Below are 27,317 nucleotides of genomic sequence, written 5' to 3' on the forward strand. Positions count from 1 at the left end.
GTGTACGCTAATACTACAAAAATGCACAAATGATGTGGCGGAGCTCCATTGACCTGCTTCTCCCAATGGCGTGAGTTGGGATTTTGCTTCTCCTTGTGCTATTGGGATCCGATTTTGACCTTGTTTGGGGATACGGAAGGCGCCGGGAGAGAGCACGTCAGCCGCAACTCTGTCTACACAGGCTGCCTCTTGACCCATATTGCATTAACTTATGTACAGCCTTCTGATGTGAAGCTGGGCACGAGGAGATGCACAGAGACTCAGCTGTAACTTCAGATTAACCAAATCCTGAAAGATGCCACAAACTAGTCAACGGTGTGGGGAAACTAAATTAAAGGTGTTCTTCGGGCGGCACCAGTCTTTAGTGTGGATTCATTTCTGGAACTTTTTATTACATAGTGAATTGTATTACTGTCAAATTAAAAACAAGCAGCTACGGGTTCCCAAATCCAACTTGGCATAAAAAAACATACAAGGTTATATCCAAAAACTGCAAAACTCTGCCCACAAACCAGAAAGTTTTAAAAGCAGCCATAATGCTAACCTCTCTGTCTCTCCCAGTCCTCCCAGTTCTTCTCCCACCCTCTCCTGCTGCAGGGTGAGGTCACAGGCAAAGCATGTGGAAAGAAATTTAACAGCCCTGCCTGGAACAAGTCTGGATTGATAGCACTGTGCTGGGCACTCTCAGGCAAATGTGAGGAGAAATGAACAATCTTTACAAGCCTGTATATGAGGGGAACCTGGGGAAGTGATCCATATGCTGCATTACTCAGCCTGTAGACTGTACTGGGAGATTAAGTAAACTCGACTACAAACAGTAACCCCAGAAGGAAGCAAAGAAGAAAATAGTCCCACAAAACACCAAATAATTATACAAGGCGTAATGATACAGTACTCGCCCCCCCTGCTTCTTTGGAGGAGTTAAAGACAAAAAGGAGGGACAAAGAGGCAGGACTGACCACAAGCAAGGAAGGATTTTAAAGGACGCTGAACAAAACAAATGAAAAGCCGGGAGATGGCTTAAAGCCCCCCAAAAAAGTATACCAAAGTATGCAAGAGGTCTTGAATGTGTGACCTAAAAAGCACAAAGCAGTAGGATTCAAAAGCAGTCCCTCTTGGATTGCCCAGCTCCCCACCCATCTTCAACTATCCATGCACTTAAGTGACACCTACTGGAAGAATCATGCCATGGTGCAGACAAAGCTAGCTGCCGAGTGTGCTGCTTCTAGGAGCTTCCTTTACCATCCCAGTTTCTAGATAGGGACTAATACTGCAGAACTTTCCTAACATTGGAAGCTTATTCTGATCTTGAAAGGTGAAATTAACTAGTCAAGATAGATGCCTCTCTACAGAATAATGACCCCTTGACTGCACACACTACACAGCAATGTACTTAGCACTATATTGCTATCTTGCTATTTCTTAAGTAATAAACTGAAAATTGACAATGCATTATTCAACCTACAACAAGGTTCTAAGAACCTCCTGACTTATATCACTAGTTTCAATTGACTGGTGGCAGAAATGCGCTGGCCGGAAGAGAAAATAACATCCCTGTTCTATCGAGGGTTAGGAGATGACCTTAAAGATTCCCTCTCGCACATCAGTGATCTGCCCGACAATTGTGCAGAATATATTGATCTTGTGGTTAAGCTAGATCATCGATTGGGTGAGCCAAAGGGTGACCGATCTCACAGAGACACCAGAGTAATTGTTCTCAAAACCGAGAAGTAAGAATCAGATAGTGGGACTCTTGATAGTGAATAGATGCAGATGGGAGGTATAAGGGGCACTATTTAATGAGGAAATAGAAACTCACCACAAATTAAACCTATGACTTTATTGTGACAAAGCTTGTCATTTCTCTAGGGAATGTTCTACAAAACTAAAAAAGACCAAGGCTGTGGCTAGTGTAGAGGTCAATCAAGAACAGGGAAAACTAAGTCTCTCGAAAAGAAAGGAGATCGTCTCATCGAGAGAAACCATACAGATCTCACAATATCTGACCAATGTAGGAACACAAATTCTGCAGCATCAGACTATCCGAGTTACAGTCATTCTATTCCCACAGCGGATGTATTAATATTAATGCCTATTGACTCGGGGGCCACAGGAAAAATCTTTGAACTGAGCCTTTCTGCCAACCTCCAGCTAAAAAAAGTTCAGAGTTGTCTTCTGGACGAATTTGTTTTCAGACAGAGGCTCTATACTTAGTGTGTGATAATGAGTATACTGAACAACGTGTGTTTGATCTAGTAGACACTCTCACCATTTAGGCAATTATGGGAGTACCTTGGCTAGAACACCATGAACCAAAAATTGTTTGGGTACACCACACCGCAACCTTGGACTCGCCATTCTGCACTACTACCAACTCCAAGAGGCTCCAGAGGTGGGACTACCTCTGCATTGCGCCTTGGTCCAAGGAACAGAAAACCTTAAACTACCCAAACAATACCAGGACTTTCAAGATGTTTTTGACTCAGTTAAAGCCACCCAACTGCACCCACTAAGAGCATTTGATTGCCGCATAGTCCTTCTCCTGCCATGAACAAAGGCAGAACAATAGGCATCCTGTCACAGGAAAGTGTGACTACCTCCGAGACAGGATTTAGTGTATTAGGGCTGAGTGGGTGTGCTTGCCTGTGATCGAAAGTCTGCATGAGGGACACATTTGGTCTCCCTGTGCATAGTCTGGTTCAAACCAGTCCTGGGAGCCGTTGGCTCCTGCTCTGGCACAAAACTGGACAAAAGACATGGGAGTAACCTCCCCACTATCCAGACCCTCCCCTGGGAGTGTCACCTGAATCTGTCCAACCCTCTTCCGTGGGTACAAAAGGGCTTACCTGGCTCTAGGAGCCTAGATTCGACGTGGACAAGATACTGAACAAGAAACCACTGACCTTCAACCGTCTGGACATTCTGGACTTCGCTGGACTTCGTTTGGGCCCGAAGTTCATCTCCCTCTCAGTCTGAAGCATCGTCTGTTCCGTGCACCGTAGAGGTTCTGTGCAGGACCTGTGGAGCATCAAGGACAAATGAAGAAATCTCCCTTGGAGTGAAGAAGTCACTCCGCTGCATTTGCAGGCAACACTTCACGACAGCCCAATCTGCTGCTCCTGAGCTACTACTGAATCCGAAGGCTCCAGCAACACAGGAGGTAGGTTCATACATCCCTTGAGGTCTGAGATGCTGTCTTACCATGTTTGAGGCCAGAATCCCTTGTGGGCGTTGCAATATCCGTACCCCTGTGCACTGCGATCATTTGCAAGTGCATAAGCTTGTTAGCGTTTCCCAAGCAAGTGCATTGGGATACAAGTAGCCCCAAACTCTGACATCATTTTCTACCAAGAACTCTGGCCTCTTCACACCAAGTTTTTGTGTGGGCTGCTGTTTGGTGAAATTGCTTGAGGTCCTCTCGCGACTTCTGTGCCTCCGACCCGTGAGTTCACTTGAGGGTCAACTTTGATTTTTTGGGGGGGGCTTCCCTGGCTGCTCCAGGCCTGCCTTGGCCCCCCTTGATTTGGTGAGTCTCCTGGACGTTGCTGATCCAAACGTAACCTTCTTTGGCCTTCTGTGTTGGTTGCCATTGTCAAAACTTGTTGGTGCTCCTGCCAAACATCGACCCCTTAGCACTCATCTCCTTCATGGGAAATCTTTTATCTGGCTCCTGGTTGTCCTTGACGTCTCCTGGTCCTCATGGCTGCAACGTCAAGAACCCCCTCAATGCACCTGGAGCACCCAACATCAGTGGGCATTCGTCAACCGAGCACCTGGTCACTCCTGAGTGACCCAGACTCAGAGCCCTCTACTTTCAGGTTCGATTAGAAGCCACCTTTGGATTCCAACTGACACTTTTCTTCCATCCAGCAGTGGCTCTTCTTTGAAGTCCTCCATTAAGATCGACAGTGGTTTCCGAAGCCACTTCATACCTATGCACCCTGCTCCCGTGGGATAGATAACTCTAGCAGTATGATATCCACAGGTGGGGTGGCTCTCCAACCTCCTAACTTCCACAGGGTTTCTTCACAGTCCACTGGGAAGGGTCCTTAAACTTTAAAACCTCAATCGCAACTTCCCCATAGAATTGTACGGAGCAGGTGGTCGTGTTCCCACACTGCACCCGTCCTCCATGGGATCCCTACTTACTCACCTTGGGTGGTTCTTTGGGGCCCCAGTGATTTTACATCCTCTAGACACTGTCTTGATTCGAGTCATGGCTCTTATACCACTATTTTAGTATATAGTTTGGCCCTCCCGTGGCCCACTGTGTATTAGTGCTATTTACTATTGTTTCTGTGCCTCAGTATTGTGTGCTTTGTGAGTATCTTCGTGTAGCAGATACTGCATGGTACTAGAAAGTGTTATATTAATAATAACATATTTTTATGACTGCTGTGTGGTTCTCCTTTCATTTAACCAATACTATAAGGTTGCATTCTGGTAAAACAAGCTGCTTAACATTCCTTCAAGACTAATCCTGAAGGCTCCTCTCCACAGCTACCACTTGATAACTTTCTAAGGTTACCTTTGACCTCTTAAATCACCTTAAGGGTTGTTTGGACTATTGCAAGGTGCTCACTTTAATTAGTGGACAGCATATACCAGGCCAACTTCTCACAGTGTGTAAGATGAAATTCATTCAAATAGTAATTCTTTACGCAACTCACCTGGAGTTAAATGTGTAAACAGATGTCGGGATTGATGCCATCTCAAATTATGGGGCCCCTTGCAGATGGCTAAGTTGCTTACTTGGACCTAGATTCCTCTAAAAAGAGTGACTCCTGCAATACCTTAATGGAAAACGATCGATTAATTTTCCTGTTAACAATTCAATTCACTCTAGAGTCGGTTTCTCAAAATTCTAAAAAACACTCACCTCGCATTTGATAAGATGTGCGTATGATTGGTGTATATTAAATTCAATCTGCTCGATTCTAGAAAATGTTAATGAAAAAATCAATCAAAGAAAAAGGTCTCTTGATTAAAATCTAGCTTAGTCTACCTGGATCTAACATATATCCAAAGACAGCCTTCTTTGAGGCACTCCTACATGGAAGTGGGGATGCTTGGCAAATAATTCGGTTGTAATGGGTTTGAACATAGCACTACTGAATAATGGCTAGTCACGTCAATTGAAGTAAAAATATACACCTTTTCCTTTCCCTATGATCCCTCACAGTAGCTATGGACAGGCTTTTATCTGTTTTTTTTTTAAACAATGCTTAACATCTCCAGATTATTATTTATTGTAGTGCATTCATCACGAGTGCATTGCTGCTGCTTCTGCCTGCAATGAAGATGCAATATGGAATTACAACAGCTGTATTGCATTAACTATATTTCTGTATTGCAAGTGCCTCACAACTGTGTTTCTTGCAAATATGTAACGTCAAAACGTTAATTAGTTAAATCCGATTCATATATGGTGGTGTAAAGTACCGTCCATGACAATGGTTAGTAACGAGATCACAACCATAAGACTGTTAGTCTTAGATTCATTACTTTTTTTAAAATGTAACCTATATTGTAATGTTTGCTCTAACAAGATGAGACGAGTTCTTGTCTTTAGACATTACATAAGGGTGTTTTGAAGGTTTCGCTTGCATACACTGTAACCCTGAGTAAGGACACACTGAAGAGTAGACCGCTTCACAACCGCCAGTCAAGGGAAGATTTTATTAAGCACAATAGTCTTTGAAGGTCAAAATGTCGATGCTTGAATTACATTGCCTGTACCCATCATAAAGAGCGCTGCAACAAGGAAGAAGAGCATGTTCCCATTGCCCTTGGCAACAGAGACTCAAGTGTTTTGGACAGGCGTTAGCATACTGGATACATGTACTGACTTTGTGAAGTCCAATTTTGTCCTTGTTTATTTATCAGTTGTTATCATGTTTTTCACCTTTTCTACTGCATGAGTACTTTCATGTTCCACTTACAAAGCAACCTATATGATTACTGGATCATCAGTCAGTCTATATATGCTGTACACTTTTGTATCATAAAGTGCTTAAATATACCCTACGTTTGTAATCAGATACGTGTGTGTTTATTTTTTGTTGCTTTGTATTGTGTTGTTTCTGCGCATTCAGAACTTTGATATATATGGGAATCACATTGTTTATATGTAGTTACTAAACAACTATCTAAAAGTGCATCAGACTCTGACAAAAACAATTGTCAATAACCAGGGGGCATATTATCAAGGGGGTTTATCTCCGCTTTTTTGGCTTTAAAAGCCAAGAAAGCGGAGATAAAATTATCTCTCTATTACCTAGCTATCGCTAACACCAGTTAGCGACAGCTAGTAGGAGATAGCGACCATCTTGGGCCCCGCTTTGCATGTCAGTGATATTTATCACTGATGACATGCAAAGTGGGCGTGCAAGATGTTAGCGACTGGAAACAGTCCCTAAAATCGCTACCTCCTATTGCTAACTTTTGGAGATATTCGCGCTAAGCGCGAATATCTCCAAAAGCTAACACCTGCCCCTGAGCAGTTCTTAGCCATGTTATCCAATGGTAGGTGGATAACATGGCTAAGAGCATTAGCTTGGTAATGCATGAATACAGGATTACCCCATTATAGCTTTGTGCTTCATGGGAGCAGGTGCATACCTGTGAGGGTTCTTATAAGAGAGCTTTGATCAAGACACAGCATTTCAGATACATAAGATGTCAGAAAAGGAGGCCCTTGCATATAGCAAAGATTATATTAACAATCTAATACAGGGTCAGGCAAGCTATCATTTTCTAAATACAGCTACTACCACAATTGACACAACGCTCAATGGGAAACTTAGCAAACCTGAAAAACTAGAAAAGAAATTAGGGAGAACCAGAGTGCACGGCCACTTACCAACGGAATATCTAGAATCTAACATTGTACAAGTGCGCCTTCAAGTGAGAAATTAACTTCCAATTTTTATAGAAGATCCCCATTTAGAGAAAATGTCAGCTTTGTGACGAATAACTGCTTTAGGCATTGGATGATATTGGGTATTGAAACAGCCCTGGAATACATCCAGAAAGTCATGCAGGAAATTGCAGATCTCAAAAGAGAGATACTGAAGCAATCAGTATTGGTAAATACAAAAGAAGCATTAGAAAGACTTGAGAAGGAAGAGGAAGGAAAAGTTCAGGGTTGGAACAAGGGAAGAAGTAAGGGTTCGAGATCAGTAATCTTCTTGCCTCAAGAGAGCCACAGAGAAATTCAAACAAGGAGGCAGCATTACAGGTGGTAGAGCAGGTGATGCACACAGCACAAGATGATAAAAGTAACCCTATTATCAACCTTTCCAACTATGTACTAACGAAGGAAGAGGAAAGTATTCTATCCAAGGGTTTCTCTTTTGTTCCAGCCACAGTACCCAATTTTTCCAATAGCAAAATTAAATGTAATCGTTTTTTGAGAATGGTGAGGCTAGGGTACTATTTCAATAATTATCCCTCACCTAACAATGAGAACCTGACCTCAGAAATTCCTCAATATTTCCACCTCCTGAATATTTATTGCCTCAGAACATGTTAGCCTTCGAGCAAGTAGTCCTCCGCAATTGAATGCAGGTCTTAGAGTAAAGTCAATATATCAAATATAACGTCAGTAAAAATTAACCCATGAGTTTGGAATCCCTTAGAAATAACACTGACATTGAAATTAAATCAGCCGACAAGAGAGGTGCCATTGTGGTACAAAATGTGGAGGACTGTGGGATGGCATTGCTAACACAACTAGGCTCCTGTGATAACCATCATAAAATGAGGCGAGATACATTACAGGATATAACGAAGATGATAAAAATATCTGCACAGGGGGGACAAATTGAAGAATACTTAAATGAGCTTGAGTTTGATTTCCTAAACATCAAGCACCCAAGCCTGCCTACGATTCTGATATACACAAAAGGGTTGATAAACCCCCTGGGAGACCGATAGTAAATGGTTGTGGTTCTATTTTTTTATAGCCCCAGTGTAAATACATCAACCTATTTCTTATACCATGGGTACACACTACAAGGTCATACATGAGAGACACAATGGAGCCATTAAACTCAAAGAGCGCATGTATTTCTGCCCTTAGAACAATTTCTGGTGACAATGAATATGACCTCACTCTATACTAAGATTTTGCAAGACCAGATGTCATCAGAGAAGTCCTGGATATAAAGGAGCAGCCCATGAGGGTCTCCACAGAGTTTATAGTGAACCTATGCAAAATAGCAATGACAAGAAACTTCTTCATATTTCAGGGTGACTCCTACTATCAAACAAAAGGAATTGTTATGAGGGCAGGATTTGCGCCTGACCTAGCAAACATTTTAATGAGCAAATATGAATGTACACACATGCATACTGCCAGCAACCTATACATAGATAACACAGCTCTATGGAACAAATATATAGATGACGATTTGGACATAATATGAACACAGTCTTGGGCAATTTGTAGAATGGCTAAACAATAGATCAGAGGATATCAAGTTTACTTCTTCCCATAGTAATAAATAGATAGGTTCCCTGGATATTAACATTAAGGTTGACGATGATAAGCTCTATACAACGTAACTTCATAAACAAACAGAACACAAATTGTTGAGCTATTCAAGTTATCAATCAAACAACCTGTGTGATAATCTCCCCTACAGTCAGCTAATGTGATTAGGAGGAATTGTTCATGCAGGGTGGATTATTTTAGTAAATCAGAAGGCCTACTCAAAGGATTACAAGTAAGGTGCTGCCCCAAAGATCTGTGGAGGCATTCTTGGAAAAGAGCTTTGTATTGTCCATGTGAGATGCTGCTTGAACGCAAGAGTAGGCTGCAAGCTGACAAAAGAAGAATGATCCGTCAAACTGTTTTCTGCACAAGGAGTAATGATATCAAAAAGGTCATTAACAATCATTGGGAAATAGTCTCAGATGCATTGGGCACAGCGAGTAAACCTCTAAATGCCTTTAAAAGAGGCAAAAATGTGAGGGATCATGTTGTGAGCTATATATTGACAATGCCCAAACTCCGTGAATGACTAACACAATAGAATGCATCCCCTGTATTAGATCATTCTTGATGTGGAAGATGAAAGCTTGTGGTCTAGCTGTAGAACCTGATACGTTCAAGCACAATTAGACATTGAAAAGTCATACGAACTGTAACAGTAAAGACGTAATTTATGCAATAAAATGTGTATGTGATCTAAAAATATGTGGAACAGACACATCAGAAAGTTAAGTCAAGAATTCCTCAGCATTGCAGTAGAACAAGATGTTAAAAGCAGAGCGCTCCTTTAGTGGAACTCTTCACTACATTGGACCACCCAATTGACGGCCTGAGATGGTTTGTGATGGAAATAAATCATCCCCAAACTAAGGGGGAGGAATGTGGCCAATACTATGAACATCAGAGAATGATAATTGATACATTCATTGGACACAGTGGACAAACGTCTTAATGAGGATAAGGCAATTTACAAACAGGTAGCACTACTGAATAATGGCTAATTATATACATTGAAGGAAATGTACATACCTATAAAGTTGATTAGGAAGAAAGGGGCCCCTGCCTTTAGAGATAAACCCTAGCAAGGAAACAATACTTTAGAAAACAAGCATTGGAAATGCAATAGGTCTCGGATTTATTTGAGTTAGAGCTAATGGCATTGTAAATGGCAATGTCTTTTAGCCATGTGTTATGGAGTGTATGCATGTGGTGTGTAATGGAATTATGTGGTATGTATTGGAATTGTTCACCCTGCACACTCACTACTCTGCACTCACTACTCACTACTCTGCACTCACTACTCTGCACTCACTACTCTGCACTCACTACTCTGCACTCACTACTCTGCACTCACTACTCTGCACTCTGGAAACTCACTACTCACTACTCAGCACTCTGCTGGTGGTGTCTGTGTGTGCATGGCAGTGGTGGTGTGCGTGTTTGCATGGCAGTGGTGGTGTGCCTGTGTGCATGGCAGTGGTGGTGTGCGTGTGTGCATGGCAGTGGTGGTGTGCATGTGTGCATGGCAGTGGTGGTGTGCGTGTGTGCATGGCAGTGGTGGTGTGCGGGTGTGCATGGCAGTGGTGGTGTGCGTGTGTGCATGGCAGTGGTGGTGTGCGTGTGTGCATGGCAGTGGTGGTGTGCGTGGCAGTGGTGGTGTGCGTGGCAGTGGTGGTGTGCGTGTGTGCATGGCAGTGGTGGTGTGCGTGTGTGCATGGCAGTGGTGGTGTACGTGTGCATGGAACCTACTTGCAATCAGACGTGTTGGTTGTCACCAGAATGCCTCGTTACTGCTGCCGGTAATGCTGCCGGATGCTAGGACGTGAAGAGCACACCACTCACTTGAGTCGGGTCCAGCAACTTTTTGAATATCCGACCTCACTTCCTTCCAGAGGAGGATGCGAGGTCACAGCCACAACACACATAACCACTGCCCGGGTCTCCATACTATTGGGCAGTGAGTCAGTGTTCATCTTTCTTTTCCCGCTCGCCAGCAGTTAAGTCACCCGTGTTTCAGCTCAGTTTGATTCTGGTGGTTAAGTGACACCGCGGGAGCATTTCTTCATCGCTCCAGCGGTACTTAGTAATTGTCTCGGGCGGCATCAATGCTGTAGCGGCTGGGAGCCGACAGAGGGCGCACTAACAGCGCGTGTGCCCCTCGTCTCGTTGCAACGCGAGGGAAGTGCTATTGTCTGTTTTCCAATACTGCCAAACGTGCGTCTGTACAGGGGTCTGTACTACTATTTAAACAGCCTGACGCCCGCTGTTATGCTGGTCAGTAACCTTGTTTAAAGTTCCCATTGCATCATCAAGTAGAGCGACCCTCCCGTTGTGACCTAGAGCCCATTCTCCCGCCCATAGCTTTATTGGCTGTTTTGTCGGGCCATGCCCAGGCTAGTGACACCCAGTACAACCAGGGTGAGTCAGCCCCAGAGCATCAGCCCGAATATAGCACTCAGCGCTTTAAATCCTAGACTGTTCCAGTCAACAAACCAAAGAGTCTTAGGCATGATAAAGGTATTAATAGTTGTATATATTTCAACCCTGAGGCTTGTTATACCTTGTTGTGCCCCCAGCCCCCTGATCCCCCCCGAACCGCATTACCGAGCCTTATGCCAAGGACATGACATCCACGCCACGAGGGTGCGGTATTTCAATTAATGCAGCCAGCAGGGGTAAAAAGGGTAAATATTGTAGCACTAAGCAGCAGCGCCACGGGAGCAGCAGAGCCGGCGCTCAGGCGTCACTCTTCTTCACCAGGAGTCGGGAGACATCCAGAACAACAGTCAGTGAGGTAATAAATAGCATGTGAATAAATGTGACATGCAGTAGACACGTAGACCCGGTCCTGATAGGTAAGTGCCGGTGCTAAGCACTAGAAAGCACCGGCACAATTAGCAAAGCAACCCGCCTCTCCCTACGTACCGGCGACCTTAGGCCTGCTGCTTCAGCTGCGGGGGGCGCGCGCAGCCTTGAACGGCGGCTGCGCGCGAGCACTGGCACGCAATCTGAGAGGCAGGGACGGCGCACGACTGGGGCAAGCCGGTGTGTCCTGTTGAAAGAGGGTGCCCCTCCTTAGGCGCTCGGTGACTTGTTGGGGGCCTGTTGACGACTGTGCACCTGCCCATCCTTGTGCAAGACACAGTGGCGTAACGAAACTTGAGGGGGCCCCCCTGCAAAGCACAATGAGGGGGCCCCCCCAGCAGCCCAGCTCACCACCTACCACTTTGACCCATCGGCAAAAATAAGCAGTCACTTAAAGCCATATTTTCAGCACTTTTCTGTGCATACTTCGAACAGCAAATATAAATAGAATTCACTTTAGTTGTGTACTAGGGCTGCCTGAATGATGAGATCCATGACTGATAATTAAAGGGAACAAAGACAGAAAAGTCACATTACAAATGAATACATTTTTTTCATTTATGACCCTATTTAGTGCCAAGATGCGGTCTTTCCAGGCTCTTTAAACACATGGCTGGCCTTTTTCTTTTGGTAACCTTATGTTATATTCCTTTTCATGAAATGCATTCTCACACTACAGCAGTAAATGTACATTTCAAGTGCAAGGAATAGGCAGAGTAGGGACCCAGGGGGTACTGGAACCAGAAAAAAACTGGTAACCAGTAATCAGTTTACAAAGGTATGTTGTCTGTTCACCTCAGATAGAGTATACAGCTGACTGTTGTGGTGCACTGTAGCACCCAACAACACTTTTCAGTAATGTACATCACACGCCGACATGTAATAGTGCTCACTGAGTAGAGCTTATATAGCGCATAGCTCAGAAATACCATATAGATGGATGGCACGCAGCTCCCAAGAGCATTGTAAGTAGTTTAAAACACACGCAAGCATCAAACAGAATGCTCTGGACAGACCTTGCATACACCCCACATAGCGCAGATATACTATACTGCTGGCTGCAATGTGGCCTCAAAGGGCACTTTTCAATAGCATGGAACTCACACAGACTTCCAACACAACACATTAAATAGAACATTTTACTTACATATAACTAAGCAGACATGGCATTTGGGCAGTGGGCCATATTGTCCAAAGAATGCAGTATATAAACACAAATAACGTAACATAACATGTAATTGCTACTCCTATAGTCGTGTAGCTCTATCTATAACTTGGTCATCAGAATGTGCTACAACAAAGACGATGATGCCGGGCTGGTAAACAGGAGAGAGGGCCAACCCATCTTCACTATTGAGAGGGTCAGAAGTGCATAATTTAATTTATGAGGCAGGCCGCCTGGCCGAGTACTGATATGAGGCAACTGGTGCACCCATGCTGCAGCTGTGCGCTACAACTACTGCGCTGATGGCCCAAACTCTACGCCACTCTACTCTATGCCACTGCACTCTTGGATAGAGGTGCATCAGTGAGTGAGGTGCCCCATTACTGTGCTAGAAGTGCCAGCTGCAGATCAGAAATGCTTGGGCACAAATGCAACTCTGAGTGGATCTCTGTACTGGAATTGCAGAAAGGGGCTGTCCTACAGGCCATGCACATGCTGGGAGAGTGGTCAACTAGACGCTGAGCACATGGGTCATCCCCAGAGGGAAAGTGTCATGGCCCAGGCACATGCACGTTTTGACTTTGGTCCTCACAGTGCTGGATTGTGTGCGTGAGTTGTCAATATATCAGTGGGCTTCAAGGACAGGTCCTCATACCAGTAAAAAGTTGTTTTTAGTGTTTAAAATTGCTGGGTTTTTTCCCCAAATGTTTTAGTCCACAAATATTCACTTTGGTCCTATGTATGACATTCGAGACTTCCCAAGTGGACTAGCAGCCAGGAACAGAAAATACACAATTGATAGAAGCCATAGCATGAAAGAGCGGAGTTAGAGCCAAAGGAACTGAGAGTGGTGAAGGGAACCCCTGGGTGCACAGGGAGTGAAGTGTGGAATCACTTGGATGCTGCAAAGCCGTATGATCCCAGGCTTGTCAAAAGATATTGTGGGACCCGGGTGAAAAAACAAACTAGATATAGGGCCCTCTTTCCTTCATTTCTGCCAGGTGGCACAGGAATCAGATTCAAAGTATTGAAAAAAAGGTGCTCGACGGAAATAGAACAGGTATTGCTGGTTCTTATACATGATCTGATGGCATCTATTGCCAATTCTATGGAAGCTGCCTCATCATTAATATTAAAAGAAATGTCAGGCTTGCTATATTAATCTATAAATTGATGTAGAATCAGAAGAGTGGGGCCTGCAAAAATGCAGGACCTGAGGCATAATGGGGCAGTGAAATGCGTGGCCCTCAAGAATATGGAAGTATGGGGTCCCTGTGGTGAGGGAGACCATGAATGTTGTTATATGATGGGGCAGAAGAGTGTGAAATCCTAGAAGCATGGGGGGGCTGTGGAGTTTGGGCTCACTGAAGGGGGCAGTACATCTAAGGAGCCTGGTGGGATAGATTGTACAGTTGAGCACTGAGTGCCGGTGGGGCGAAATCCCTGCGGCCAGTGGTGCATAGAATGCTAGATCTCCATGCATAGGGCTCCGAAGAATATAGGCTTCAATGGGACGCTATACTTATGGATAACTTGTCTCCAGTCCTAAGCATTCATTTACTCCATTAGTGGATTCTGGGAATTGCAGTCATAAAGACAGTGAGTTAAGTGAAAGCTCAGGCTACAAAAGAGGTATTCTTGTGACATTGGGTCACATAACAGAACCTGGAGGATGAGCAGTGGCGTTTGGGAACCCCGGGGTTGAGGATCGATGAGTGGAGGCCACTGGAGTCGGGGGGAGGAACTGGTGAGTAGATTACAAAGTGAGTGTATGATCGCTGCAAGGTAGATCTATGGAGGATGGAAATGATTTCCGTGGGTGCTGAGGAGTAGAGAATGCGGGTGGATAGTGTGGGATACCACGGGTGGGATGACTGAAGAGCAGTTCAGTGTGGGGTGCCCTGAGTGCGGGACGCTTAGTCTGGGAATCTGTAGGGGTGGGGGCTTTGGAGTGAATGATGCCCTCTGTGAGGGCAGAGGATTTTTTTGGACTGCCGTAGGGTGCTCTGGGATGCAAAGAGCAAACAAGGCAACATCCTCACTCACCATGAATGATATGATTGGATCCAGTACCACACATAATTAACCCGGGCCCATCCCCGTCTCCTGAGACAAGAATATTATTTGGGGGCTCCTCTTTATTTTTTGAGACCATTTGGTACACTCTGGTTTCTGTGGTAGAGATTTAATGGCTGATTGCAGTAGCATTATTGTAGCCCCGGCCATGCTCCCGGCTTGTCCCCAAGCCACCACTGCCTCCAACTGAGATATGCCACAAAATGACACTGCTCTAGGGTTTGGTCATTGAGAAGTGCTCCCAATTTAAACAGATATAGGTAGTTAAGCAAACGGAGAGGACGTAATTGCAAAGTGTTAGCATTGGAAAGCCGGGGTTACGACAAATCCTTCTTAGAATAACATTCAAATACCTCTACAGCGAGCACTTCTCCTCCCCCGAAAACCCCTACTAACATTACTATTGGGTCCAATCCTGAAATTCCATGAAGCAGAAACACAAAGACAAGTTTCCTTTTGCAGTGGTACTTTTAAAAAAATGCCCCTGTTTGGTCAAGTTATTTTCCAATGCTTCGGTATGCGGCCTGTTAAAGAATGTCTACGTTTGAAAGCTATGGAAAGCGAACAATAGGTAAAGGCATTCTATTCAGGATTATAACGTGGCAAAGTGGGTAAGCTAGGATTTCAACCCAGGGTTCCCTGAAGTGCAGTGTGGTATTGAACTACTGGCCTGCACCTCCTCCCAAGGATGTTCTAACATGCACCTCCCTAAAACTACAGAAGGTTGAAACACATGTATTTTACACTGCAGCATACATTTTGACACTTTCTGTATAAAGAACAGTTATTTATAGAGAGATCACACCGGTCACGCTATTGGGATAAACGTGTGATACTTTGTAGGGCCAAACAAAGCACATGTAAATTAGCACCCAGTTCAGCTTTCCCCGGACTACAAAAACCAATCCATTGCTCTACACTGACAGTTCACATTACACAGCCAGGCTTTGGGGGTCAGCAATGTATTGACTGGTCCACAGGTACATTAGACTAGCTGCTAGAAAGCCAGCGATGTAAACACGATAACACACAACTCATGAAATACTCATAGTAACAGTTCAAACGTATCCAAGAAAGAACAAACTTACTGACCAAACTAATACAAGAATAGTGGCCATTTTTGTGCTTAACATCCATGTGAGACGCAAGGGCATAAAACAATCACTGACGCGCACCCCGATCTGTGCTCAAGAACACAGGTGTCAGCCACTCACCTGTCGTTGTCCCTGCCAACTCCCCAGACTCAGATGTTCACGATGGGCTGCGAGCCTGCGAGTGAAGAAGGCTTCGGTCCCTGGGGTCCACCAGGTTGAGGCTTGAGCATGTCATTGTCCAAATAATTAAATTAAGGCTGCACGAGTCCGTCCTGGGCCGCACGGTCCCTCTCAGCCGGCTCACCTCACCTCACGCGCACTCATAGCTGCCAAGGTTTTAAATTGCTTATGTGTGACATTTTACAATTTCAATATAATTATGAGTGACATTCAACGACTGAGTGACACTTTCTCACGACTAAAATCAAGCGTTAAAGTCCATGGAAACAGACAATTATCAAAATGTACTCCATTTGATCAACGAGAAACTCTAAGGAACTCTGTTGCAGGTGCTTTTAACCCTATTATTTATAAATACACAGCACCCTTCAACCCCTCACCTCTGCGCCAGGTGGGTTGAACCACAAGTAACAAAGGGATCCCTGTGACAAAAGCAGTAACAATGCCTATCCACATAAAATAGAGTTCTGTTATATGATGGGACAGGTTCTTTGCAGGAGCACATTAACCCTCTGTGTTACTTTATGGCGAGATTAAAAATTGCCAGAAGACAAAACTCTGACCTCTCAACAGCAGCAATATTAATCCCCAATGTTATCTTTGTTTTACCAAGTCTCAGTGCTAGGAAAATAATGCCTTCTGCGCTTTGGACTGCCGCTGTAGCTGAACTGTATGTGGAGTCACAGTTCTGGCTGCAGACACTCGGACAGTGTCGCTGTCATGTGGAGACAGGAGGCAGTTGAATTTTGGAGAGTGCTGGCAGGCCGGCCTAGTGACAGAGATGATGCTCTTCTCTGCAGACTGTATGTACAACGCCGCTGTAGATTAAAGTCATGGTGAGAGAGCCATTCGCCTGTTAAAGGTACTCAGCACGGCCTGCTCTCACCATGATAGGACACGGGCCCCTCAACCCCATACATACAAGAGGCGAGCACGTGTCTAGTTTAGGAACAAGATGTCTTGTCCTATAATTTTACATCGGAGTGCAGCAGCGCCAATGCCGGGGCCTGTAGGAATTGCCGGTACTCTGGCCAAGGTTCATTCATTCAATCGATCAGTTTGCGGCTCCCAGAGTGACCCCCCTCTATCCCTCAAACATTTTGAAAGATAATTAAGTTAGTGGCAGTACAAGCACCTGCAAGATATCCTCCCACTCCCCACACAGGTTTTGACTCCATGAAGAGCGCAACCACGCTGGGCCAAAGCCCGGCAAATCTTAAACTGGACGCCACTACTAGTTCAAGGCTAAACTTTCACTATTAAGAATGCCTCATTTACAAAAAGCACTGAGCTAGTGAATCGAGCACTCCCGCGCACACGCACATTCCAAGGTGAGTGGGTATCAGACTTAAATGCACTAATGTTGCCAGTGTCATAAAAGGCCGCTCTCTTTATTATTTATTATTCAGCATCATGACGCAGATCCAGCACTTGCAAAAAAAGTATGAAAATCATGGTCTTACCTGAATACGTAATGTTAACTCTCTAAGCCGATGTTCCTGTGTCACTCCACACAGTTTGTTAACCATTTTTTCGAACGTTGGCATTCCCCTTGGTCTGTTTAAATTGGACAGAATATTCCTTCTTCCAGACTAGCATCGTCAGACTGTGTCTGAACGTGAGTTCGGTCCCGGTGGTGCACGGCCACAGCACTGCAGTTCGGCTCCCCGCACGAGGCCTCTCATGAGCGGCCATGACGCCGGGTATATGCGTAGGCACTTCACTGACGGCCACTTAGTTTATAATGCGGTGGACGCCGGCCAGAAACGTGGACAGCACACTCCAGTAACTTCCCGCCACTTTCTGGTTAAATGTGACCTCACTTCCTTCCAGGACGTGAGGTCACCCCCCGCCCGCAGCAACCACTGCTCAATGTGTGACAGCTGCGGGCGGGAATTGCACTTTAAATAGCGCAAAGTGGTATGCGCACGAGACTGACCAGCCCACCTAAGGGTAAACACCGCGCAAATGCGGCCGCGCATGCGCACCATTTAATTTATGATGAGGCGCCTGCGCTTCCAACAATGCGAACGTAACGTACGTAACTCCACACATCCGAGAAAGATCGGATGTGTGGAGTTTTACGTGGTTGTTTGGCTGAGGGGCCCCCTGGAGCGCGAGCCCCCCCCGCCCCCTCCCCCCCACGCACCGCGGGGGCCTGTGTTACGCCCCTGGCCAAGACAGTCTGTCCAGTGCTCACCCTCATTTGGCGAACGTCACCATGGAGCGCAAAGACACGCCGAGACGAGGTAGGAAGGGGGGGGGTCTCTGTGTGTGAGTGCGCATGCGCTGCGGCGAGGGGGGATGTTCTGTATGTGTGTGAGTGTGTGTATGTGCGGCGAGGGGGGGGTGGGGGGTCTGTATGTATGTGTGTGCATGCGTGCGTGTGAGTCTGCTTCCAAGGAGCCATGGGAGACAGGAAGCGCGCGCGACCTGATCCCAGTTCCAAGGTTGCGCGTGCACCTAACTTGTCTGTCTCCCTTGACTCCTTGAAAGCCAGAATGATTACAATAGAGTCTCGGAACGACAGATTGCTTCGCAATCTGTTCGCAGTTCCGAGACCTAAAAAGGAGCTACATTGCACCGGGTTTTGTGCCTATTATACTTAAGTAAGGAAGAACGTTGTGCTAATGAATCAACTGACACTATGTGTTTTCCTGATATATTCTAATATTTTATTAATTATTATATCATCTTTTTTGTAGGAAAAATATTTTTGTTATTATAAAGTTTGTACAGACAAAGTTCTGATCCATGTGACAATAATGTCGTGAATAAAAATACAAAAGTGATAACAAACAATCAAACTAATTCATAAAATACAGAAGTACATTCCCATTTCTATAAATGAGAATGTACTTCTGTATTTTATGAATTAGTTTATAATAACAAAAATATTTTCCTAACATACCTATAAAGTTCCCTATGTCCCAGCATAGCAGCCATGGACATGCTTTTTTTCTGTTTGTTTTTAAATAATACATAACCGCTCCAGTGCATTATTCATGTATTCCACTAATCATGAGTGCATTGCCACTACTTCTGTCTGCAATGAAGATGCAATATCGAATTACAACTTTTGGGCTGTATTAACTGCGATTGCTGTATTGCAAGTGCATCAAAACTGTATTTGTTGTTAATATGTAACATCAAAATGTTAAATAGGTATATATATTGTTGTAAAGTACCTTCCTTCGCAATGGTATGTAACGGGATCTCAACCATAGGACTATTTAATTGTAACCTATATTGTAATGTTTGCTCCAAAAATGGATACACATTGTTGGGTTTAGGCTTCTGATTGTATTGAGGGTTCCACTCGTTTACACTGTAACCATGAGATCAGTACACAAGAGAAGACCGCTTCATGGCCATCAGCCATCCTGGGAGAGGGCTCCATCTGACATCTCGGTTACATGCACGCGAATGCTGCGTACCGCTGCCTATTTATTATATAGCAAAAATGTTTTTCCACCATCCCTACTTCCATGTAGGAGCACATCAAAGAAGGCCGTCTATGAAGGTATGTTGATTCACAATTTTATACATCAACCATCTGGGTATCTTATCACACGTGAGGTAAGTGTTTTTAGAGTTTTGAGAAACCCACTCTAAATTGAATTGATTGGTGACACAGGTTAATTGATAGATTATTTTCTATTTATGAAATGCTAAAGTCACTCTTTTTAGAGGACTCTAGATCCATTCAACCTACTTAGCCTCATACGTGAGACCACATAATTCAGGAGGCCATCAATTCAGACAGCTGTTTACACATTTGACTCCAGGTGTGTCACGTAAGGAATTGATATTTGAATGAATTTTGTCTGACACAAGTGTTCTGAAACTCATGTACATATCCTATTATGCAGGTTGCTTAATCTTCCAGTCCTGATGAAGATCCATTGGGATGTGTTTATTAAGTACCACAATCTTTGAAGGGTCGAAACTTCAACTTCAACTTCGAAATGAATGACATTGTCTGTACCCATCATAAATTGACTGGCAAAAAGGAAGGAGAGCATTTTCCTATTTACCTTGACCAAAGAGACTCACGATTTTTGGACAGGCAGTAACATACTGTATACACATTGACTTTTTGAAGTTGTTTGTTAATGTCTTAAGTCATGTATGTGTACCTCTCTAGGGGTCTAGCCTTCTGTTCTCTTTTCTAACTTTCTGTCCTTTCCTCCTTACATTTCCCTTTTCTAGTAAAATTCAACCAGCAAGAGGGCAATCACACTACAACAATATACTAACGACATATGCCAATTGTGACTTACCCTGCAACAGTATTCATGATTGAAGATAGTATATAAAAATAAATATTTTTTTTTAAAAAAAAGAATGCAATTTTGTCCTTGTTTATTTATTATTTGTTTTCAAATTGTTTCACTTGATGCACTGCATGAGCACTTTCATGTTACACTTACAAAGCAACCTATAGGATTTCTGTTTCATCCATTAATCTATATATGTTTGAAACTGTATTATTATAAACTGCTTAAATATACCCTATGTTGGTAATCAAAACCATGTATGTTTGTTTTAGTTTTTGTGTACTGTCTTATTTCTGGGCATTCAATGCTCTGATATGTAAATAGGAATCAGACTGTATATATGTAATTTTCTATGCAGCACACCACCATGACATACCGGCAGAGCACAGCTCTGGTGGAAAAAGGGGGCTGGAGGGTGCTTGTCTGGACAGGAAAATTAAGACCTGAGTATGTGTGTAGCAGCATGTCACAGTGGCTTCATAAGGAAAATGAGTATTCGAGCACTACCCAATATTGGTATGAGAAAAGCACCATCCTGTTTTGGGTCCCACATCTATAAAAGACCCATGCTATAGCATAAGGGGAGGAAGCAGTATATTTATGGTAACAGTGATAGCACATTACCATGACAGCACTGCAATAGAGAAGTATACAAAAAAAGTGAAGGATGGAATGCTTGACTTAATCTCAGCCATGGTGATTACTCGAGTCAGAAAGCAGACCATCATTATTTTGCACACTATCAGTTTGGACCCAGCCATATGTAAATGTGCCTTGGCCATGCATCAGTGAGAGCAGTCCAGCCCAAACTGCCAGACCAGGTCCTCACTGAAAAGGAATACAAGCAACACAAGACTGATTTTGCCCTTATTAGTGCTCATCAGTCAGGTGTAGCTTGGTTCCATTGGCGCCACACTGAAGAATACAAAAAAGTGATAGATGGAATGCTTGATTTAATATCAGCCACAGGTAAATACTGTGGCCATATCTCATTCCATTGTTATTGCGTATTGCAACAGAGGGTGCAATAGAGTGGTGAGAAACCACAATGTCAGCAGAGCCAAAACAAAATTGCATCTTACACCCGTTGGCTCAAAGGTAGATTACTGAACCATCCAGCATCATTCAAGAACAGCACGACATGACCAGTGCAAATGGAGCTGACTCAGCAAATGGAAGTGGTAAGTGTCTCAACTTCTTGCTTTAAACAAGTCTATAAAGGGGGACACACCTCACCCCCACAGTCAACAATATACTCAGTGACCTCAACGGAGAACAGTTGTGGGAAAGATATATGGAGTTGGAGTGAAGTTGAAATACAATAAGTTAGTTCAGAATCTGTAAGACCCATTGGCCACTCCTACACACATCTGCCACCTCCTCGCTTTCTGCCATTACTCTAACTGAACATACATTCACATATTCTCTCCCAAGCATTTCACACCAACATTTCCTCAAGTGGCCAGCACAACACATCTATCCCTTTTTAATAACAAACAAAAATCAAAGCAATACCAAAGTGTAATAGTATAATAAAGAAGGATAATAAGAAAATGTATGCAGCAACAGAAACAAGAACTACGAGTCTGGTGGTGCAGGGCAGACTGCGCACATATAAAAAGACAAAACAGTTAGGATAAATACAAATATTTCTCCTTGTTACCCCTCTCCTGGGAAGGTGTATCTTTTTGGCACATTCCCATGTTTACCAGGATTGGTAAATCTGGAAATGCAGCTAAAACAATGGGAGTTGCGTTGCATTGCATAAATTCCAGATGTTTGAAGCCATTCAAAGCCATGCAACGTGATTTTGCATGACTTCAAAAATATGACTTACGGTTTGCGTCGCTTTTGCACCACGTCGCATAACCACAAACCAGGTTATAAATATGGACCTAGGAGGATAATTTACTAATATATTATGAAATGACAAAATCACTGAATTTACTTGCCATTATTCTAGATCATATGCAATGTTTACCCTTAGGAAGGCTCCTGCATTTTGATGCCTCACCCACACTTTTCCTTTTATTAATTATTGTATTTGCTCTTTGTGCAAAACTGGACATCAACTCATGATACCACCAAATGATGCAGCACAAGGTTATTCGATACAGAACCATCTTCTCCACCTATGTAGTGCTATGCTGATATAAACTGCTGACGTTTCGGATTTCTTCAGTGATTGAGGTGTTTTAAAACACAATTTGGTAGACCATCTCTGGACTTCATGGGTTCCAAAAATCAGTGAAGGCAAAGTGCATCCCTGAACACAACCTGAGGCTGAAAGCAACAATGAAGAGGATCTCAAAAAGGGGCCTCACAGTACATTAAAAAATCCCTATTCCTCACTGGCAAGATTAACTTTTATTGCTGCATTTCCCCTCATGAGGGAATTTATGTAGACCCACAAAAAGTCACTGACATCAGATAAGACTGAACTCCTTTTAATTAATCTGAAGTTAGAAATGTTCTCAGAATGGCCACTTTCGAATCTGTGGGAGATCCGTCTTTGGTCTTGCCACCCTCCGGGAGTCACTTAAAACCATCCAAAAGCTTGTGGAAGAAAGTAGAACACCAAAAAGTATTCTTGAAAGTCAAGAGCATGCTACACAGGAAAACCACTGTGAAGTACAACAACTCAGCATGTTACTGAAAACTGGTAGTTGATGCAAGCTCAAACAGTTTTGGAGTTGTTCTCTTCTAGGCATAATCATCCAATACATAGGTATTCAAGCACTATCAGACACTGAAACATGTTACTCTCAAATTGAGAAAGAGGTGTGTAGTGTCTTGAGCCCTAGGCCACCATGCTTTGTAAAGGACAATACAGACACTAGAAATTAGTAAGTATAATAGGCCCAGGGCACATGCACCTGTCCCCTTTTCTTAGCAGGGTCACCTGACTGGTGGCCCCTGTGTGAGATGGACATTCGGTGGGTGTTGGCACAGCCCCCAGGGAGGGGCTGCATCATTATGTGTAAAGAAGGACATTACATCCCTCCCAAAATCCAAACAAATTTACTAACATATCCAAACTGTGCAAAACAGAGCCAAACAAACTGGATACCACATAGTCCATCAGTCTCTATAGTCAATCAGCTGGTTAGCAGTGCTGGCAGCCTCGGCACATCTCACCTTCATAATTTAACCTGAGTTGTACAGGACATGAATCCTGGCTCTGAGACGTCAAGGACATTCTGGCAGCAGACCGGGTGGAATCATGTCCCTAGTCTGGATTTGGTCCCCGCTGCTGACACTGAGGATGATTCATGGTTATATCAATAGTTCAAAAACATGGTTATTAGGAGTATTGTCAGAGTCCATTGGGAAGTTTAACAATGGTGTTGCTTAATCCACTGAAGACAATCTTGGCTTGCTGTGACCTGTTGGAGTCTTCGATGCATGACCTTGCTACCTCCTAGAATCCTTTGGTGGGGTAGTGTCATATCCATCTCTCAAGCTTGTGGAGGCCCTTTGGTTGTGTTGCTATGGGACTGTTTATCGGCTGCACTTGTGCTGCATGTGTGCCATGTCTGGGCTGCTGCAAGACCACAGAAGATCCACTGCCTAGTCACTTCTGCAACCACAAGGGTAGATAAGTCTTGGTCAAGACTCTCTCGCCACCGGGATCAGGATGCAGGCAGGATGAGCAGGCAGTCACTGGTTCTTCAGAGCATCACTGGTGCTTCTTGTCCGTTGGTATAGCAAACGGCGTAGGTCTCTAGTCTGGTTATTTGATGGTGTAGTGATGGTAGTGATGACGCACTAGACAGGGTCTGACATGATGGGGCTGTCAGCCGTTTGGTGAACCTGTACGACAGGTGGTGACAACTTGCTTTGATGGTTGCAAGCCTTTATTGGGTCGTCGACGACTGGAAGTGATGGTGTCCAGGTGTTTCCAGTCTTTCTAAGTGGAGGTAGATGCATCCTTGTTCTTGGACTTTTTGGGTTGCTGAGCCATCGGTAACTGTCTGGATGGAGGCGCTGGAAAGTGTGGGGTAGAGACTCTGTCTGCATGTACTTGTGGCTTACTCTCACTTCTCCTGCTGTGCTTTCACCAGGTCATCCTCATTTCACCTTGGTGGTTTGCTGGTTGTGTGTCTAGATGCGCTCCATCAGCAACTCAAGTCTTCTTGGGCATGCCTTTAAGACCTAGCCTCTCTTGATCTTCCATCCTGGGCATGGTTGGTTGTCAAGTTTCCTAGTGTGGACCAGCAGGTCACACTTCCTTTTCTACTTTGTCGTTGGAGCTTGAGCCTGCACCTTCTTTCTGCTAACGCAGTTGAGACATCTTGTTATGAGTCTCTTATCCTGGGTGCAGCGGCATGCACCATCTTCTGGACAGGCCAACGGGGCAATTAGGGTTCTGTGGCATGCACCTTCACCAGGGTTGGCCAACAGGGCCTCCTAGTGGTTTGCTGTCTCCGTAGCCCAGCCATAGGCCTCAGGTGTTGGGCTCTGGCTTAGTGATGATCAGGGCAGTAGCTGATCTGGTTCTCTGTTTCCTCTTGTGCTTGGTTTGGTGCACACCCATATGTCTTGTGTTCCCTCTTCCGAGACATTATTGGAGCTCATACTCCGTAGTGTTCTGTCTTCTAGAACCTTCTTCCATGGGCAGTAGCTGATCTGGTTCTCTGTTTCCTCTTGTGCTTGGTTTGGTGCACACTCACATGTCTTGTGTTCCCTCTTCCGAGACATTATTGGAGCTCATACTCCGTAGTGTTCTGTCTTCTAGAACCTTCTTCCATGGGCAGTAGGGGGCTGTAGTTCTGACCCACTTTCTCCGGGTAGAACTAAACCTGCGTCTTGAGGGGTCACTGCCAGCAGGTAGGGCTGGTAGGGTGTAGCACAGTGTGACTTTGGGTGTGATTCAAATGGGGCTCCTGGTGTGTATGTGGGCTAGGGCCTTTGGTGCTGTGTGCGTTCTTTCTCATTATAGTTCATCCTAGCTTTCTCTGGGTTTCGTGGGTGAGGAGTGGTACAGGGATTATCCCTCTGGGGCGCTGGGTAGCCTTTGCCATGTTGTTTTGCCTGTCTGCCCTGGTGGGTGTTATTTGTCTATAGCTCCCCATGCCTGACTGTCACTTGACTCCAGCCACACTCCTTCACAGGTTGACTTTACCATATTGCAGAGGTCTGTGTGGGACTTGTGCATTCTACAAGTGCTGGCATCACTGCAGTTCCTCCTTCTTTCTCACCAGAGCTGCTCTCCTGCAGGCCTCCTCCTGTTCTCTTGTGACCTCGGGGGGAAAGCTCTGTAGCTGGGACATTGGGAAATGAACTGTTTTTATGCCTCTGTGTGGTGGTAACAAGCAGCCATCAAAGCTTGCAGTGCTCTATACTGTTGTGTATACTTATTCTCATGTCCTAGTGCCGGTCTGCTGGTGTTTCACAAAAAGCGCCTTTTGCTGTTGCTACCCTGTCCCTTGTGAGCTCCGTCGGCCTAAAAGCATCTATACCTATACAGTGGGCCGACCTGTTCTGGCCGTCTGTTTTTGTTTGCTTGGTCAAGTGACCAGGGTGGTTCTGTGGGGTTTCAGCGGTGCAGGAACGTCTTTTCTCATCTTGGTGGTGTCAAAACAACCACTCCTAAGCACAGTGAGTGTTTGCAGGCACTGTGGGGCATCTCTCTCTCTCTCTCGCCTTCTATGGACTTCTGCCGGGTGCAATCTTCCCTTGGTGCATTAATGTCATAGGCCATTGCTTTTCCTTCTTGTTCTGGGGTAGCGGGTCAGACACCGTTTGCGCTGCGAGATTACATGTTATTCTCCTCACCAGCAGTTGAGTATGGCTACTAAAGTGAGCCACCCATCCGCTGCAATACTTTGTATCGCATTCAACTCCCTGAGCCGGGCTCAGACCGGAGAGTATATAAGTGACGTCAGCACACATAGCCGATGATACGAACCGAGCATCTGAGTAGACATACCTTATTGCAGCTCTGCCGTCAGTAGTTAGGCCTACCTTGCCCCAAGCCCTTAGCAAACGGTTGTACCTCTGACTGCAAGTCCCAGGGATTGCCTGTGGTCTTTTCCCTTAGGCTACGAGTTCTCCTTGCCCCACGGAGTATCACATTGGCGACGAGGTGAAAGTGGACCCCCGCAGGTGGGCCGTGTCTGGTGTGTAGGTTGGCCTTTGCACTCAGTCGGGCTGCTGGAAGGTGGAAGGTGTGGCGGACCACACCGAACGGTACAGAGAAGTGGGCAATGCCTGGACCTGCCCTGTGAAGGAGAGTTGTGGCCTGGCGAGGCCGGAGTGTCATCGAGTAATCAGCCCGCAACTGCCCTGGCAGCGGGGTTGGTAACACCCGGCGGGGATCCCTGATTCACCAGGAAGGGAGGCCACCCAGAGTGCAGGGGTGGTGGGAGGGCAGCCGAGTCGCACGACCGCAAAGTCCCTCCTATGGTTCAGTCAACTTGCTGACCCGGAGACGGCTGCTCCGCGCTGGAAGAAGTGGCTGGGGCAGCTGGAAAACTATTTTGTCGCCCCATGAGAGACTGAGAACGCAGTAAAGAGATCGTTGATGCTGTTGGTGGGTGGCGATGAGCTTTAGGAACTGTTTCAGGATCTGCCTGACACAGGTGATAGTGATGACTATGCGAAGGCGGTCCGGCCCTGAATCGCCATTTTGATCTGCAGGTGAACCCGGATTTTGAACATTTTAAGTTGTGGCAGGTAGAGCAATGCAACAATGAATCGATTTACATGTTCTTTGCGAATTTGCGGAAGTTGGCCAGGATATGCGTGGTGGTTGATCGGGCGTTTGAGACCAGAGCCCAGCTGATTGTGGGGTGCAAGTCCATAGAGCTGCGCAAACTGATCCTATGCCAGCCAGGGATCACGTTGGACGAGATACTAATCTTGGGAAGATCGCATTAGCTGGCTGATGTACAGGCAGGCGACATGGAGGTGGAGTTGGCAAAGAAGTCGACTGGAGTTCAACCGGTGTTCCCGATGCCCATCAAGGAAGAGAGGGTCGAGGCGCTCAAAACAGCATATGGCCGAGGGGCGGGAGCAGGGGCCAAATAGGAAGAGAGGCACCAGAGGCGAGAATGTTGGAACTGTGGCATAAGAGCGCATGCCCAGAGAGTGTGCCCCACACAAGGGAGACAGTGCCTCAAATGCAATAAGTATGGACATTTTGCAAAGGTGTGCCA

Source organism: Lissotriton vulgaris, chromosome 1_1 (genome assembly GCF_964263255.1).
Source record: "Lissotriton vulgaris chromosome 1_1, aLisVul1.2, whole genome shotgun sequence".
NCBI classification, from domain to species: domain Eukaryota; kingdom Metazoa; phylum Chordata; class Amphibia; order Caudata; family Salamandridae; genus Lissotriton; species Lissotriton vulgaris.